Below are 15,545 nucleotides of genomic sequence, written 5' to 3'. Positions count from 1 at the left end.
CATGATCACCACCATAGCGGTAGTTGACACTTCTATCATGTCACATAATCATTTTGGGGACTTCTCTGGTCATCTAGTGGTTAAGAATCCACCTTTCAGTGCAGGAAACATGGATTTGATCCCTGGTCCAGGAAGACTCCATATGCCACAGGGCAGCTAAACTCATGTGCCGCAGCTACTGACTCTGTTCTCTGGAGCCCTTGAGCCACAGCTACTGAAGCCCACGCGCCCCAGAGCCTGTGTTCCATAGCAAGAGAAGCCACTGCAATGAGAAGCCCACTCACTGCAACAAGAGAGTAGCCCCCGTTCACCACAACTAGAGGAAGCCTATGCGCAGCAACTAAGACCCAGCGAAGCCAAAAATAAGTAAACAAAAGCTTTTTAAAGTACTATCATAAAAATAAAGAATACTGTTATAAAAAAATGATCATTTTTGTGGTGGGAGCAGTTAAGATCTAGTCCTTAGCAACTTTGAAGGTTATATCACAGTATTATTGTCTACAGTTACTATGTTGTACATTAGATCTACAAAACTTATTTGTCTACTGATTGTAAGTTTATACCCTTATTCAACAATCTCTGCAATTTCCCCAGCTCCCAGCCTCTGGTAACACTAGTCTACTCTGTGCTTTTACACGTTCTGCTTGCTGTATTAGATTCCACATCTAAGTGATATTATATATATATATATATGTATGTATTATATGGTTTGGTTTAGTCACTAAGTCTTTCTAACTCTTAAGAGCCCATGGACTGTACCTGCCAGGCTTCTCTGTTCCTAGGATTTTCCAGGCAAGAATACTGGAGTGGATTGCCATTTCCTTCTCCAGGAGATTTTCCAAACCCAGAGATTGAACCTGGGTCTCCTGCACTGCAGGCAGATTCTTTACTGGCTGAGATACTAGGGATAGGGCTTCCCCGGTATGTATGTATGTATGTGTGTGTGTATTTATATATATATATAAATACACACACACATATTTGTGGGGCTTTTTTTATTGTCCAGATGCTATACTAAATGCTGAAAAAACAAAGAGATTTTCTCCTCCAAGACCTTTGTGTGTATGTGTGTGTGAGGAAAGATATCAAACAATTATAATACAGTCTTGGGAATATTAGAACTGCATGGGCAAACTGCAGTGACACAGAAAATTGTGTATTTAAAATTGCCTGGGCAAGGGGAAGATGATTTAACAGATAGTTTTACCAAAGGGGACCATCATCTGAGTAGAGAAAACAATATATTCAAAGGCATGAGGAAAGGCAAGATCACGGCATGTATTCTAGGCTCTAACAGTAGATTAGTGTTGCTGGACTGTGAAGTTTGAGACCTGGAGTGGAGAAAATTGAAACGGAACTCTAGGCAGATAGAATGAACTCAACTGTATTGAAAAAAATGTTTAGCTTTTTATGCTGAAGGAGAGTTTGAAGAATTTGGAGCTGTTGAATTGTATGACTATATTTATAGATTGGAAAGATCACAATCTTATACATAGAGAGAAACTCCTGTGGGTACTTGGCTAACAGTCATGTTGAATTTTCACTGAGAGATTGTACCTAGTGATTCACCAAGCTTGGTATACTGTGGGAGTCTACTTAACGGATTCCACTTTGTTTCACAAGAGGACTGTTGCCTCTTTGAATGTGAATTATGTTGTGTTCCAGAAACAATGTTGCAGGCATGTTCAGCTATGCTTGAGACTGGTTCTCATTTACCATAAGAATAATAATAGTAATAATAAAACAACTCCACCAACGTATTTTTAACTACCTCTTCTTAATGAAATCAGGATTTCAAGTACTGTTTTCTAGTAGGAAATGAATAATGTAATGAAAGAATATTGTTTCACCCCCAAATTCATAATTCAAATCTGGAAGCTCTTTTAGTCACACTGAGTTTGAATTGCCAGCAGCTAGTTTTTAATGGAACTTTCACCAATGCCTATATTTTCATGTTACAAGAGGAATAAATTGTGTTGTTTATAACTCTAAGAAATTAAAGGAGATAGAAGATGCCTTGACCCCTGCCAGTGGGGAGTTTTCCTAAAAATGCAATTGTTGATTCCATGTGAGTGAGATTCAAGGGCTAAAACTACTACACTTTAGTAAACAGGTAGCAAAATCAACTATTTGCTTTTTCTCTTTAAATGGCAGCCCACACCAGTATTGTTGCCTGGAAAATCCCAGGACCCAGGAGCCTCTTAGGCTATAGTCAGTCAGTGGGGTCACAAAGAGTCCGACAGGACTGAGCGACTTCACTTTCACTTTTACTTTGCATCACAAATGAGTTTTAAACAATGAGAAGATGAAGAAGCAAATAAGTCTATGGTTGAACAGATAGCTTTCAAGTTTTGATATGTAAGAAGTCTAATTTAAAACCATGAAACTACTTAAGTTATTTTCTCTTATTCAGGACTTAGAATGATGTTTTATTTTTTTAAACATAAATAAATATTTAATTGGCCTGTTACCTTCTCAGTGACATCTATTTCATAGTTGTTGCTACTGTTTTTTAGGAATATTGAGTGCAATAAAACCAGTATAATAATAAAGGACTAATAATTAGCAAAGCAAATAAAGTGATATCATAAATAAGAAACAGATCTTAAAAGCCAAGCACACAAATAAAAGATATTATTTTTATTATCATGACAAATTAAATAGCACATTAATTGAGTAGAGTAAAAAGGACTCTCAAAACTCTTTATTCATCCTTTAAAATGCATTTTGGGTCAATCTTTCCTGAATCCCCTTTCCTTTTTCAACAAGCTGAACAGATTGCCCTATTGTTTCATGAGGTCACAATACATATTCCTTTTAATAAAACTATCATTTGTGTGCATATCTATTTCTTTCACCAGACTATAAACTCTCCTAGGGAGTGTTTTGTTTATCTTACTATTTCCAGATACAAAGTCTGGTAAGTTCTGGTACACAGTGGGTACTCAAGAAATATCTATTGAATGAACTATTCAATTAAATAAATAAATAGATAGGTTAGAGTCTTCTCTGATAGCTCAGTTGGTAAAGAATCTGCTTGCAATGGAGGAGAACCCGGTTCAATTCCTGGGTTGGGAAAATCCGCTAGAGAAGGAATAGGCTACCCACTCCAGTATTCTTGGGCTTCCCTTGTGGCTCAGCTTGTAAAGAATCCACCTGCCATGTGGGAGACCTGGGTTCAATCCCTGGGTTGGGAAGATCCCCTGGAGAAAGGAAAGGCTAACCTGTCCAGTATTCTGGCCTGGAGAATTCCGTGGGTCACAAAGAGTTGGACATAACTGAGTGATGTTTCACTTTCACTTTCAAAAGGAATATATGTCTCTCCTACAAAATAAAATCTTTTTTTTTTTTTTTTTTTGTGAAGCAAGCAAGCTACTTGTCTATAAGTTAGAGAATGTATCATATACTTTCATTCATTCAGCAAATATTTATTGAACTAGGTACTAAGGACTGTACTAAGTACTGGAAACACAACATATAATAATGTGGGTAAGTTGGCACAGTGATAAAATATCTATCTGCCTGCTAATGCAGGAAACACAGGAGATGCAGATTTGATCCCTGAGTCAGGAAGATGCCCTGGAGTAGTAAATGACAACCTATTCCAATATTCTAGCCTGGAGAATCCCATGGACAGAAGAGCCTAGGGGGGCTCCAATCCATGAGGTCATGTAGAGTTGGACATGACTGATTACTCATGTACATGTATATGTGATTCTTTTATTACTCAATTTCATCTATCTCCAAATATACCCTTTTTGTCATATTCTTTGTATGTGTATGCTCAGTCAATTCCGTCTGACTCTTTGTGACCCCATGGACTGTAGCCTACCAGGCTCCTCTGTCCATGGGGTTCTCTAGGCAGGAAAAAGCTGGCTTACAATTCAATATTCAAAAAACAAAGATCATGGCATCTAGTCCCATCACGACATTGCAAATAGATGGGAAAACAATGGAAACAGTGATAGACTTTATTTTCTTTGGCTTCAAAATCACTGCAGACAGTTGACTGCAGCCATGAAATTAAAAGACACTTGCTCCTTGGAAGGAAAGGTATGACAAACTTAGACAGCGTTTTAAAAAGCAGAGACATCACTTTGCCAGCAAAGGTCCATAAAGTCAAACCTACTGGTTTTCCAGTTGTCATGTATGGATGTGAAAGTTGGACCATAAAGAAGGCTGAGTGCCAAAGAAATGATGCTTTCAAACTGTGGTGTTGGAGAAGACTCTTGAGAGTCCCTTGGACTGCAAGGAGATCAAACCAGTCAATCCTTAAGGAAATCAGTCCTGAATATTCACTGGAAGGACTGATGCTGAAGCTGAAGCTTCAATACTTTGGCCACCCAACGCGAAGAGCCCACTCATTGGAAAAGACCCTGGTGCTGGGAAAGATTGAAGGCAGGAGGAGAAGGGGACGACAGAGGACAAGATGGTTGGATGGCATCACCTACTCAATGGATGTGAGTTTCAGCAAACCCCAGGAGACAGTAAAGAACAGGGAAGCCTGGCGAGCTGCAGTCCATGGGGCTGAATTGAGCAACTGAACAACAACAAGGGAGACAGATCATGAGGGAGATGATAGGGGAAAATCATGTATTAAACAAACTTTGTAGCATCATCCTCTTGCAGCAAAAGACAAAGAGTATAGTTGAACCTGGGCCCCCAGATATGGTCTTGAATTTGGAGACATCCATCTTTGCCTCTGTGATGGTCAGGTCTGTTGTATGTTCCCTGCCACGTTTTTAGTTGCCTTTGAGTATCATACTGCTACCCATCCTAAGTAACATTAGGAGGGAAATGGCATGTGATCACAGGTGTAGTTGGACTATAGTGAGAGTTTGTTTTCCTTCTGAGTGACATGAGAATCCACAACACAGTTACATGCAGAGGGACTAGCTGACATTTTAAAATATACCCTTGACTGTTCTGTGGACAGTAGATTGTACCAGCATAAGCAAGAGTAGGAGCCCACGTTAGTCCCAGACCTTCAGGGGTTTCCATTGCCTGTTGAGGAAAGCCAAAGTTGTGTGGCTCAGTATTCAGGGGTGTCTGATATTTGGTTCTAGTCAACTTATCCAGACTCATATACACTCAGCTTCAGGCACATAAGACATTTTTCTAAACAGTCTTCCCTGTCATTTGCACATACTATATCCTTAAGCCTAAAAGGCCTTACTTCCTATTCTCCTTAGCCACTTACCAAAGTCCTATTCTTCTGTAAAAATGTAAACTAAAACCTCCCTCATAAAGCCCACCTAATCTAATAACAATTTTTAATCTCCTATCTGATTTCATAAATACTTCCATTTTTACTTATGTGTGTGCTGAGTCACTTCAGTTGTGTCTGACTCTTTGCAACCCTATGGACTATAGCCCACCAGGCTCCTCCATCCACAGGATTCTCCAACCAAGAATACTGGAGTGAGTTGCCATTCCCTTCTACAGGAGATCTTCCCAACCCAGGGATTGAACTTGCTTCCCCTCTGTCTGCTGCATTGGCAGATATGTTCTTTACCTCTAGCACCACCTGGGAAGCCCTTTATGACAAGGGGGAATGTTCTATAACTTCATTATGCTTATAGACCAGTAGAAGAGAAATATACACATATCTTTCTACATATATATAATTTACTTTTATAATAAAGATATGTGTATCTTTCTCTTCTATTGTACTATAAGCATGATGAAATTATGGAACATTCCTCCTTGTCATGTGTGCATTTTTATCTTATACCAAATGTGTTTAAAAGGTGTATATTGGGGAAACATGGGGAAATATTCTTAAAAATATGATTTGTTTAATTTAATGCAACTTTGATAAAAAACCCTATTTCAATATTTATTGCTATGATGTCTTACTTTTAAGGCAAAGTGTAAAAGGAAGAAACTCTTCTGTTTTTCTCCTTTATCTGTTTAATTGTCTTTGATTTCAAGGAGAAGAATAAGGAAAGGAGATATTTAAATCAAGAAAGAGAAGAGAAAGACAAGGGAAGGAAAAGGAAGAAGAAAAAAGGGTGAAGTTTTAAAATAGAGAGAATGGGAATACACAGCCCTTGAACAATGTGTTAGATGCTTTCAAGTTTGCCATTTTATTTAGGCAAAAGAAGAGAAAGAAGGAATGAAATGGCGTATATCAAGGGTGCTACTTTGGTGTCATTGAATAATCAAAATTTAAAACAAACAATAGAAAAGGCTTCCCACTTTCTTAGTAAAGCTAAAGACATTCTAGTTTTAAAATATAATGTGCATAATACATGGACTATAGATCCAGAGGACTTTGGTTCAAAGTCTAGCTCCACCTCTTTCTAACTAGAGTCACTTGGGCATGTTTCTTAGCTGTGCTTAGTTTAGCATCCTCATTAGCAAATAAGGACTGGTACTGATAGTATCTCAAAAGTGATTGTGAAGATTAAATGTGTTGATACACTTAAAACACCCAGTGCAACATCTAACACAGGATAAACACTCCTCAAGTATTATCTAAGCACTATCAATTTGCTCATTCATTTAGCAAGTTGAACATGTGCTATGTGTGAGGCATTCTCTGAATCCATGAACAAAACAGGAGTGGCTCCTGTCCCCATAGAGCTTTCTCTTTAGCTTGAGTTGTTTTCCATGGAATAAGGCTGTTTTACTTCATTCCTCACCTATACTTGGTTAAACCAATGTTTCTATGGTCTTACAAAGCTGTCCTCCATTTTATCTTATAAAAATATTTATTTTCTTTATTATCTTGACTTCTTTCAGAGGACTTGGATGCCAATTACTGCAAGATAATTGGCTGTTTCTTCTCTTTGCAGGATCCTTGAAGGCAGAGAGTATGACCCTCTTCCGTTTCTTCTTTTCCTCTATCTTTTCTCAAGAGTAACAGTGTGACACATGTCCTTGGGCGTGGAGTCATGGCTCATCTAATGCCAAGCTTGGTGACAGAAAGGCTTTGAGGCATGAAGCAGAGTGTGTGGGCTATATGGAGGGTCCAGGCCTTTGGGATTTCTCCCAGTTGCCAACAGGATGATCCAATCTGGGCTTTAATACATATCTTACATCTTGTCTAATTATGATTATCACTCCCAATTACTTACAGCTGCTGCATATTATTTTCAGTCTTGGCAGTTTTCCCTTGTATTGCTCTAGTTTTTATTTTTAGGCAAAAGCAAATGTAACTGTGAAATATTTAGTTTGGTATAATACCAATTACTTGCCTAGGCAATTTCCTTAAATTACTGAAGCTTTAACTAAACTAACTTTGAGTCATATTTTTAAGATTCTTGTTGCAATCTTAGGTAGAGTTATTTAGCTACGTTAACTTTGCTTCCATAAGAAAAATCTGGCCTGAACTTGCATTTTACTGAAACCTTATACCTTAATGGAAAGTGATTGATTTACACCTAAATTAGATTTTTAAATAAAAGAGAGTGATTCAAAAGAGTGCATATTAGTTTACTGAGAAATTATGCAACACTGATTCAGTCTAAATATAGTACAACTCATACTGTGGGAGTAGTTTGCTTGAAATATTAGTTTAATCTTTTCTTTAGCAATATCCACCCCTTAACACCATCAGCAGGCGTCAGGGATAACACATCAGAAGCTCAGATCACACCCAGTTTTTTTACACCATTTAATTCTGCCTAAATACTGGGCAGCAATTTGGGGATGAGAGGAGCACTGAGATATGCTTTACAACCGGATGTACAACTTTTGATTACAGTGTCTGGATGAATCAGACAAGTCTCAGCATCAGCGACATCATCTAATTATTCCTTTCTGAGCTATTTCTCTCTTAGGCCCACACCCTAAGAGAGGATGTATTGCTTTAAAGACACAGCACAAAACGTGTCTTATCAGGAACCATGACTTATCTCACACCTACGGAACAGCTATCTCTGTGTGGGGGAGGACTTTGTGTCATTACAGCATGTTCCCATACTGGGACCCTCCAAAATCTTCTTCCTCCCTTAGGCTTGCTTGGACTTGAGTAATGCTTGAGAAGCATAGCTGTCATGCAGTAGGGCTACCAATGTAGAGATTTTCAGATGTTTTTACTCAACATACCTTTTTTGTGCCATACACTGTTTCCTGAAATACAGAGAAATAAACATAGCATAATCCATTTTTCAAGCAGCTCTCAGTCCTGCACAGTAAGGCTTAATTTGTGAATTCTTACCACAGCAACCCACTCCAGTACTCTTGCCTGGAAAATCCCATGAACAGAGGAGCCTGGTAGGTTATGGTCCATGGGGTCGCAAAGAGTCGGACATGACTGAGCGACTTCACTTTACCGCAGCTAGGGCTTCCCAGATGGCTCAGACAGTGAAGAACCCATCTGCAATGCAGGAGACCCAGTTCCATCCCTGGGTCTGGAAGATCCCCTGGCAAAGGGGAATGACTACCCACTCCAGTATTCTTGCCTGGAGAATTCCATGACAGAGGAGCCTGGTGGGCTATATGCATGGGGTTGTGAAGAGGCAGACATGACTAACACTTTCACTTTCATGTCACCATAGCTATAGCTCCACTCAGAGGAGAGAAAGACTTGGATAACTGACTTTGAATTCCTGTTAGTCAGCCTTTTTTATTTTCTTTAGAAGGAATCAGGCTAACAAGGGCACACTGATGCACTTTTTTTCAAATAAGAGACCTAAGGTTATAGATGGTGCAGCCATGAAATTAAAAGACGCTTACTCCTTGGAAGGAAAGTTATGTCCAACCTAGATAGCATATTGAAAAACAGAGACATTACTTTGCCAACAAAGGTCTGTCTAGTCAAGACTATGGTTTTTCCTGTGGTCATGTATGGATGTGAGAGTTGGACTGTGAAGAAAGCTGAGTGCCGAAGAATTGATGCTTTTAAACTGTGGTGTTGGAGAAGACTCTTGAGAGTCCCTTGGATGGCAAGGAGATCTAACCAGTCCATTCTGAAGATCAGCCCTGGGATTTCTTTGGAAGGAATGATGCTAAAGCTGAAACTCCAGTACTTTGGCCACCTCATGCGAAGAGTTGACTCATTGGAAAAGACTGTGATGCTGGGAGGGATTGGGGGCAGGAGGAGAAGGGGACAACAGAGGATGAGATGGCTGGATGGCATCACTGACTTGATGGACATGAGTCTGATTGAACTCCGGGAGTTGGTGATGGACAGGGAGGCCTGGCGTGCTGTAATTCATGGGTCACAAAGAGTTGGACACGACTGAGTGACTAAACTGCACTGAACTGAAGGTTATAGAAAATCCGTATTTACATACATATCCTCATTGAGCTTCTCTAGTAGGAACTGAACTTCCCTTGTAGTTCAGTTGGCGAAGAATCTGCCAGCAATGCTGGAGACCTGGGTTTGATTCCTGAGCTAGTAGATCTCCTGCAGAAGAAAATGGCAAGCCATTCCAGTATTCTTGCCTAGAGAATCCCATGGACAGAGGAGCCTGGTGAGCTACAGTCCAAGGGGTCCCAAGAGTTGGATATGACTTAGCAACTAAACCACCACCTAACATTTAAAATTTTTTAGTTTTTCACTTGGTTAAAAACCAAATGCCTACCTTCAGGAAATTCTAACATTTTTTACTAACCAAGCTTTCACAAGCATAAAAATATAAAATTATTTTCACAAAAAGTATTTCCATTTTGTGTTGTAAACAATGAGCAGAATGGCTAGAGAAATCACCCGATTCCTTTCTTTTTTCTGACTCGTGGAATTTCCCTGCCAGCTTGTTCTTAGCAACTGCTAAGCTCTTTCTCTGACAAACCACCGTTCTTGAATCCGTTTTTGCTTGCTAAATAGCGATTTTACCAACGTTCACAGTATACAATCCTGTTTACTCAGCATCAACCTACATTAGTAATTTTAAATATATGTTTGTATTACCTATATTCAGAAATCTGCCTATTTGTAGATAAATTTATTTTTCTGCAAATAGACACATGAAACTCTCCATTTGAGTGAAAGAGAGTAAGTAACCACCCAAATAGAAATAAATTCTGTCCCCGTTTTTCTGTCCTTCATAGTCATTGAAAAAATATTTCAGCCTGTATTGTTCATCATTATCTTCTGTGTTAGATATTTTTGTTTATTTTTAGCAAATCATCAGTGATGTACCTGAATCTAAAGTAGCTCCATTTTAAAAAGTCTGTTGCCAATAGAGGTAATTCTGTATAACCTGAAATGGTTCTTTGTACTTAGGCAAAGTCCAGTTATTCATTCCACATTGGTTTGCAAATGGGTTTCTTTATTGTCATTACATATTCTCTCTGTGTGTGGAAGTGTATATGTGTTTTCAAATCTGGTTTTGTTGTGTAAAATACATATGTAAACATAAAATACAAGCTGCCTTGACTCTAGAGTTTAGTTTGGCCCTTTAAAGCATCATCTAGCTGCAGAAAAAAGGTTCTACAGAAATAAAAATAGAAACCCAGCTGTGTTCTTAAGGTCACTAATAGTCATTACCATCAGCTGTATCATCAGTGTGACACTGCTAGTGTGGTAAAAAAAATGGGTGAAATTGCAAACTGGTAAACATTTTCACAAACTGAAGGAGTTTGTAAGACCAAATATGTGTGGCTATGTGGGTGTGAAATTATTTAAACTTTTATGTGTTTAAACTTAAAGATTTCATGATCAAAGTATCTTGTTTATTAAATTTTTTTCACTTTTCGTGTTAGGAAGCTTATCCTAAATGGCTTCTTTTCTATTATTCTATAACATGGTTCTTTCAACAGTCAGGATAAAGAATTTCATAAGGTTAGATTACTTTTTCCATTTTTTTGGAATCTTCTATGTACCTTCCACTTTTTCTTAGCTTTTCAAATGCAATAAAGACCAATGATTATCTGGCCGTGTAGTTCTGATTTACTTAAATTGTTCCACTTGTTATGCTCCAGATTGAATTTCAGTTATTCTCAATGATTCTCTAATCATTGCCATTATATTTTGGCTACTTAAAAAACCTTAATAAAATCCAAATGCCTCTGTATGGAACTCAAAAGCCTCTGTAAACTTTCCCAAAGCTACCTTTCTAGTCCTATTGCTGGCTGCTCTCTGACATGGCAGGCACACTAGGCAGGAATGTTCTTTATTCTCAGGATATTGCTCAGGCCTTTGCTTCATTTGCAGATTTGTTCACACTCTGCCTTCATCTGGGATGGGCTTTTGCACCTCTACATGTTGAAATAGTACCCATCTTCCATTGGGCATCTCAAATGCATTTGGCTTACAAAGTTAGAATCTGTTGAAACTCTAGGGAATACTGGTATTTTGCAAACCTTCACTTCCATAGATGAAGAGATGAGGCTGGCAGAGATCGAATGGTGTGCTTAAGTTAGAGGCAAAAATAAGTCTAGAATTCAAGTATGCTGAATCTATGCTTCCATTCCCTTGTGGTATTATTGAATTGCTGAATTACTACCTAACTCTAGCTGGAATTCATCTGCCAGTTCCTCTTTTCTCTCATAGCCATTTGCTTTTATTATACTTTTTCACCCTTGTGTTCATCTCCTTAAACAGAGACTAAGTTTCTTAAAAACAGTGGTAATACTTAATTTACTTTTTATCACTCCCCGGATTTGATTAAGTGATTGGCACTGTCAAATATTTATTACAGAGAACTATAGATAATTTTAATTTCTGCAGCTGAATAAGGTTTTACTGTAAAGCTCAAGAACACTGTATGGAAGGTGATATCATCAAGCAATAATGCAGGATTTGGAAACATTGGCTACCATCAAAAAGGAAGGTTGGTTCTAGTTTAGAGAAATGAAGAATCATATATTCTTTGATGTCTTTGAAGACATCATACCATAAACATACATAGTTAAATACACACAGACACATACACATGCACACACACACTCCAAGAGAACTGTTAAAGAATCTCTCTTGTGACTTTTACTTGAATTTCTTAGTAAAGAAATGGAGAACATATTTGTAACCATCAAGCACATGAACTAGCTTAGCACCTCTGTGCCTCAGTTTTCTCCAGCTGAACAGAGGGGATAAAAGTGTCTTCCTTACAGTGTTGCCAACTAGGTAAAGTACTTAACTAGTGTAAATTTAATTGTTCATTAAATGGTAGCTTTTAAGATGCATTAGTATTTATACAAGACATACTGATGTAAGCCCCTACCTTGGCCCAAGAAGAAATACCTAGTTGTTGGAATGAGGTCATGTGTGCCTCAAAGTCCTGTACATTTGAAACAATAACAATCACACCAACAATACGCTCCTTCTATAGCACCTCTAAGGGTACAGATTAGAGAATTCACTGAATAGACTTCCCTGGTGGCTCAGATGGTAAAAGCATCTGCCTACAATGCAGGAGACCTGGGTTTGATCCCTGGGTTGGGAAGATCCCCTGGAGAAGGAAATGGCAGCCCATTCCAGTATTGTTGCCTGGAAAATCTCATGGACAGAGGAGCCTAGCAGGCTACAGTCCATGGGGTCGCAAAGGGTTGGACACGACTGAGCAACTTCACCTTCACTTCACTTTCACAGACAATGCTTGAGTACCTATAAATACTTATTGAGCACTCTCACTGACTCAATGGACATGAGTTTGAGTAAGCTCCAGAAGTTGGTGATGGACAGGGAAGCCTGGCATGCTGTAGTCCATGGGGTCACAAAGAGTTGGACATGACTGAGCAACTGAACTGATTGAACTGAGCACTTACTGTGCTCAATGTACTATTCTGCATGCTGGGTCACAATTGTCATATATAATTCCTCATAGTCTGCTAAGTAGATCACAATACTCTGAACTAACTGTACCCTTGAACCCCTTGGGCTGCAATCCTTATACTTGGCATCACCTTCTTCCACTTCCTTTCAGTTTTCCAGCCTCTGTATGACACACCTTTCCTTCTCTTTAAGAACCCAGTTCCAGGTTACCTCTTTGATAATGTACTTGACCTTTTAACCATTACTTGCTTCCTCTCTTGAGACCTCTAAATCCTCTTTCCTGACCTTGCTCACAGATTCGCCTCATCACCTAGACTGGGTTCCTAAATAACAAGGATCATGTTTTATTCATATTTCTTTACTTCTTTTTTTTTCCTTCCACAGTGACTAACAGCGACCTCATCTAATAAGGACTTAATAAATAATTGTTCTTTTTATCTCCACATGACATAAATTTGCACAGTATATTTGTTTCACTCACCTTTTGTGTCTTGCCCTATATCTTCTCATTACCTTTTACTTTAGCTGGTGATATGAAGATGATCCCACTCTAATGGCAGAAGGCCAAGAAGAACTAAAAAGCCCCTTACTGAAGGTGAAAGAGATGAATGAAATAGCTGGCTTAAAAGTCAACATTCATTTTACTCTTTTCATACATCCCCCCCAGCCTCCTTCTGTGACCATCAGTTTGTTCTCTATGTCTGTTTATCCACTGCTGCCCTGAAATTAAATTCACCCATACCATCTTTTTAGATTCCATATATATGCATCAGTATAAGATATGTATATTACTACTTCTGATTTCACTCTGTATAATAGGCTCTAGGTTCTTATTGATGTATGACAGAAAACCGCAAAATTCCGTAAAGCAATTATCCTTCAAATAAAAAAAAATAAAGAAAAAAGTCAACATTCAAAAAACTAAGATCATGGCATCTGTTCCCATAACTTCATGGGAAATGGGGAAAAAATGGAAACAGTGGCAGATTTTATTTTCTTAGGCTCCAAAATCACTGAAGATGGTGACTGCAGCCATGAAATTAAAAGACACTTGCTCTTTGGAAGAAAAGCTATGATAAACCTAGACAGTGTATTAAAAATCAGAGACATCACTTTGCCAACAAAGGTCCGTATAGTTAAAGCTATGGTTTTTCCAGTAGTCATGTATTGATGTGAGAGTTGGGCCATAAAAAAGGCTAAGAACTGAAGAACAGATGCCTTTGAACTGTGGTGCTGGAGAAGACTCTTGAAAGTCCTTTGAACAGCAAGTAGATCAAACCAGTAAATCCCAAAGGAAATCAGTCCTTAATATTCATTGGAAGGACTGATGCTGAAGCTGAAGCTCTGATACTTTGGTCACCTGATGCAAAGAGCTGATTCATTGGAAAATACCCTGATGCTGGGAATGATTAATGGCAGGAGGGAAGAGGTAGCAACAGAGGATGAGATGTTTGGATGGCAGCACTGACTCATTGGCTGTGCTGCTGCTGCTAAGTCGCATCAGTTGTGTCTGACTCTGTGTGACCTCATGGACCGTAGCCTACCAGGCTCCTCCGTCCATGGGATTCTCCAGGCAAGAGAGCTGGAGTGGGTTGCCATTGCCTTCTCCGCAATAGCCATGAGACTGAGCAAACTCCAGGAGACAGTGAAAGACAGGGAAGCCTAGTGTGCTGCAGTCCATGGGGTTGTGAAAAGTCAAATACGACTTTGCAACTGAACAACAGCAGCCCTGGCATAATCACTTAAAGTCATCTGCTCATTTTGTCAGTCCCCAGACCAAGATAACACTTCTGTAAAGAAGAGAAGAGTAACTTCTGTACAACTTATTAATACTGTACTTTATATTCCCCCACAGTGCATTGTGCTTTGCACATGGTAGATATTCAATAAATTAATTTTGGAAAAATAAGTTGATTGAAAATAAACAATTATCCTATCTCTTTGCTTCCACTTTTCTTAGCTCATGGTAGTTCAGCTGTACCACTTTTATGAGGCTGGCAATAATTATATTATTAGGTACATATCCTGAAAATGAAAAAGTAGTCTTAAGATCTTAATTAAGTCTGATTTTTTTTCTCATAGATTTTATCCTAAGAACATTATACCCACTGTTTTTACACTACCATCATTTGGGTTTCTGCTACACTGGCAACAATACCTAATGAAAGTTCTGTCTCCCATTGTATTTCATAAATATTTTAAAGCACTCATTGTATGTATATTTTTATTATGACTTTAACTATAAAATATTCCTCTACCTACAACATCAAAATGCTCTTTTCTTGAGTCTTCAGCTTGTCTTACATTTTCTGCCTAAGGTGATCCAAGTTCTAAAATGGAAAAATGGGATGTATACAATTGCTATGGAAGGAAATTAAGGACAGACTCACAAAAAAAAAAACACAAAAAACATGCTAGGTAATTCTCGTCCAATGGATGATCCACCAAAGTATGAAAAGAAAAAAAGAAGAATGCATTTGCATAGTGATTCAGCAATGAACATATACTGCAAAATGAATTCATATTGATTCTCAGTTCAGTTCAGTCTCTCAGTTGTGTTCAACTCTTTGTGACCCCATGAACCGCAGCACGCCAGGCCTCCCTGTCCATCACAAACTCCCAGAGTCCACCCAAACCCATGTCCATTGAGTCAGTGATGCCATCCAACCATCTCATCATCTGTCATCCCCTTCTCCTCCTGCCCTCAATCTTTCCCAGCATCAGGGTCTTTTTCAATGAGTCAGCTCTTCGCATCAGATGGCCAAAGTATTGGAGTTTCAGCTTCAACATCAGTCCTTTCAATGAACACCCTGGACTGGTCTCCCTTAGGATGGACTGGTTGGATCTCCTCGCAGTCCAAGGGACTCTCAAGAGTTTT

At 38.8% G+C, this 15,545-nt stretch overlaps 1 protein-coding gene across 2 annotated transcripts in view; it reads right to left on the bottom strand.

Moving 5' to 3' along the window:
- Nucleotides 1-15,545, bottom strand: part of NEGR1 (neuronal growth regulator 1) — a 1,040,964-nt gene that overhangs the window by 4,991 nt on the left and 1,020,428 nt on the right. The gene's annotated exons all lie outside the window — the stretch shown is intronic.

This window comes from Bos indicus, chromosome 3 (assembly GCF_029378745.1).
Source record: "Bos indicus isolate NIAB-ARS_2022 breed Sahiwal x Tharparkar chromosome 3, NIAB-ARS_B.indTharparkar_mat_pri_1.0, whole genome shotgun sequence".
NCBI classification, from domain to species: domain Eukaryota; kingdom Metazoa; phylum Chordata; class Mammalia; order Artiodactyla; family Bovidae; genus Bos; species Bos indicus.
The sequence above is the reverse complement of the archived record's forward strand: the minus strand, read 5'-3'. Positions and strand labels throughout refer to the sequence as shown.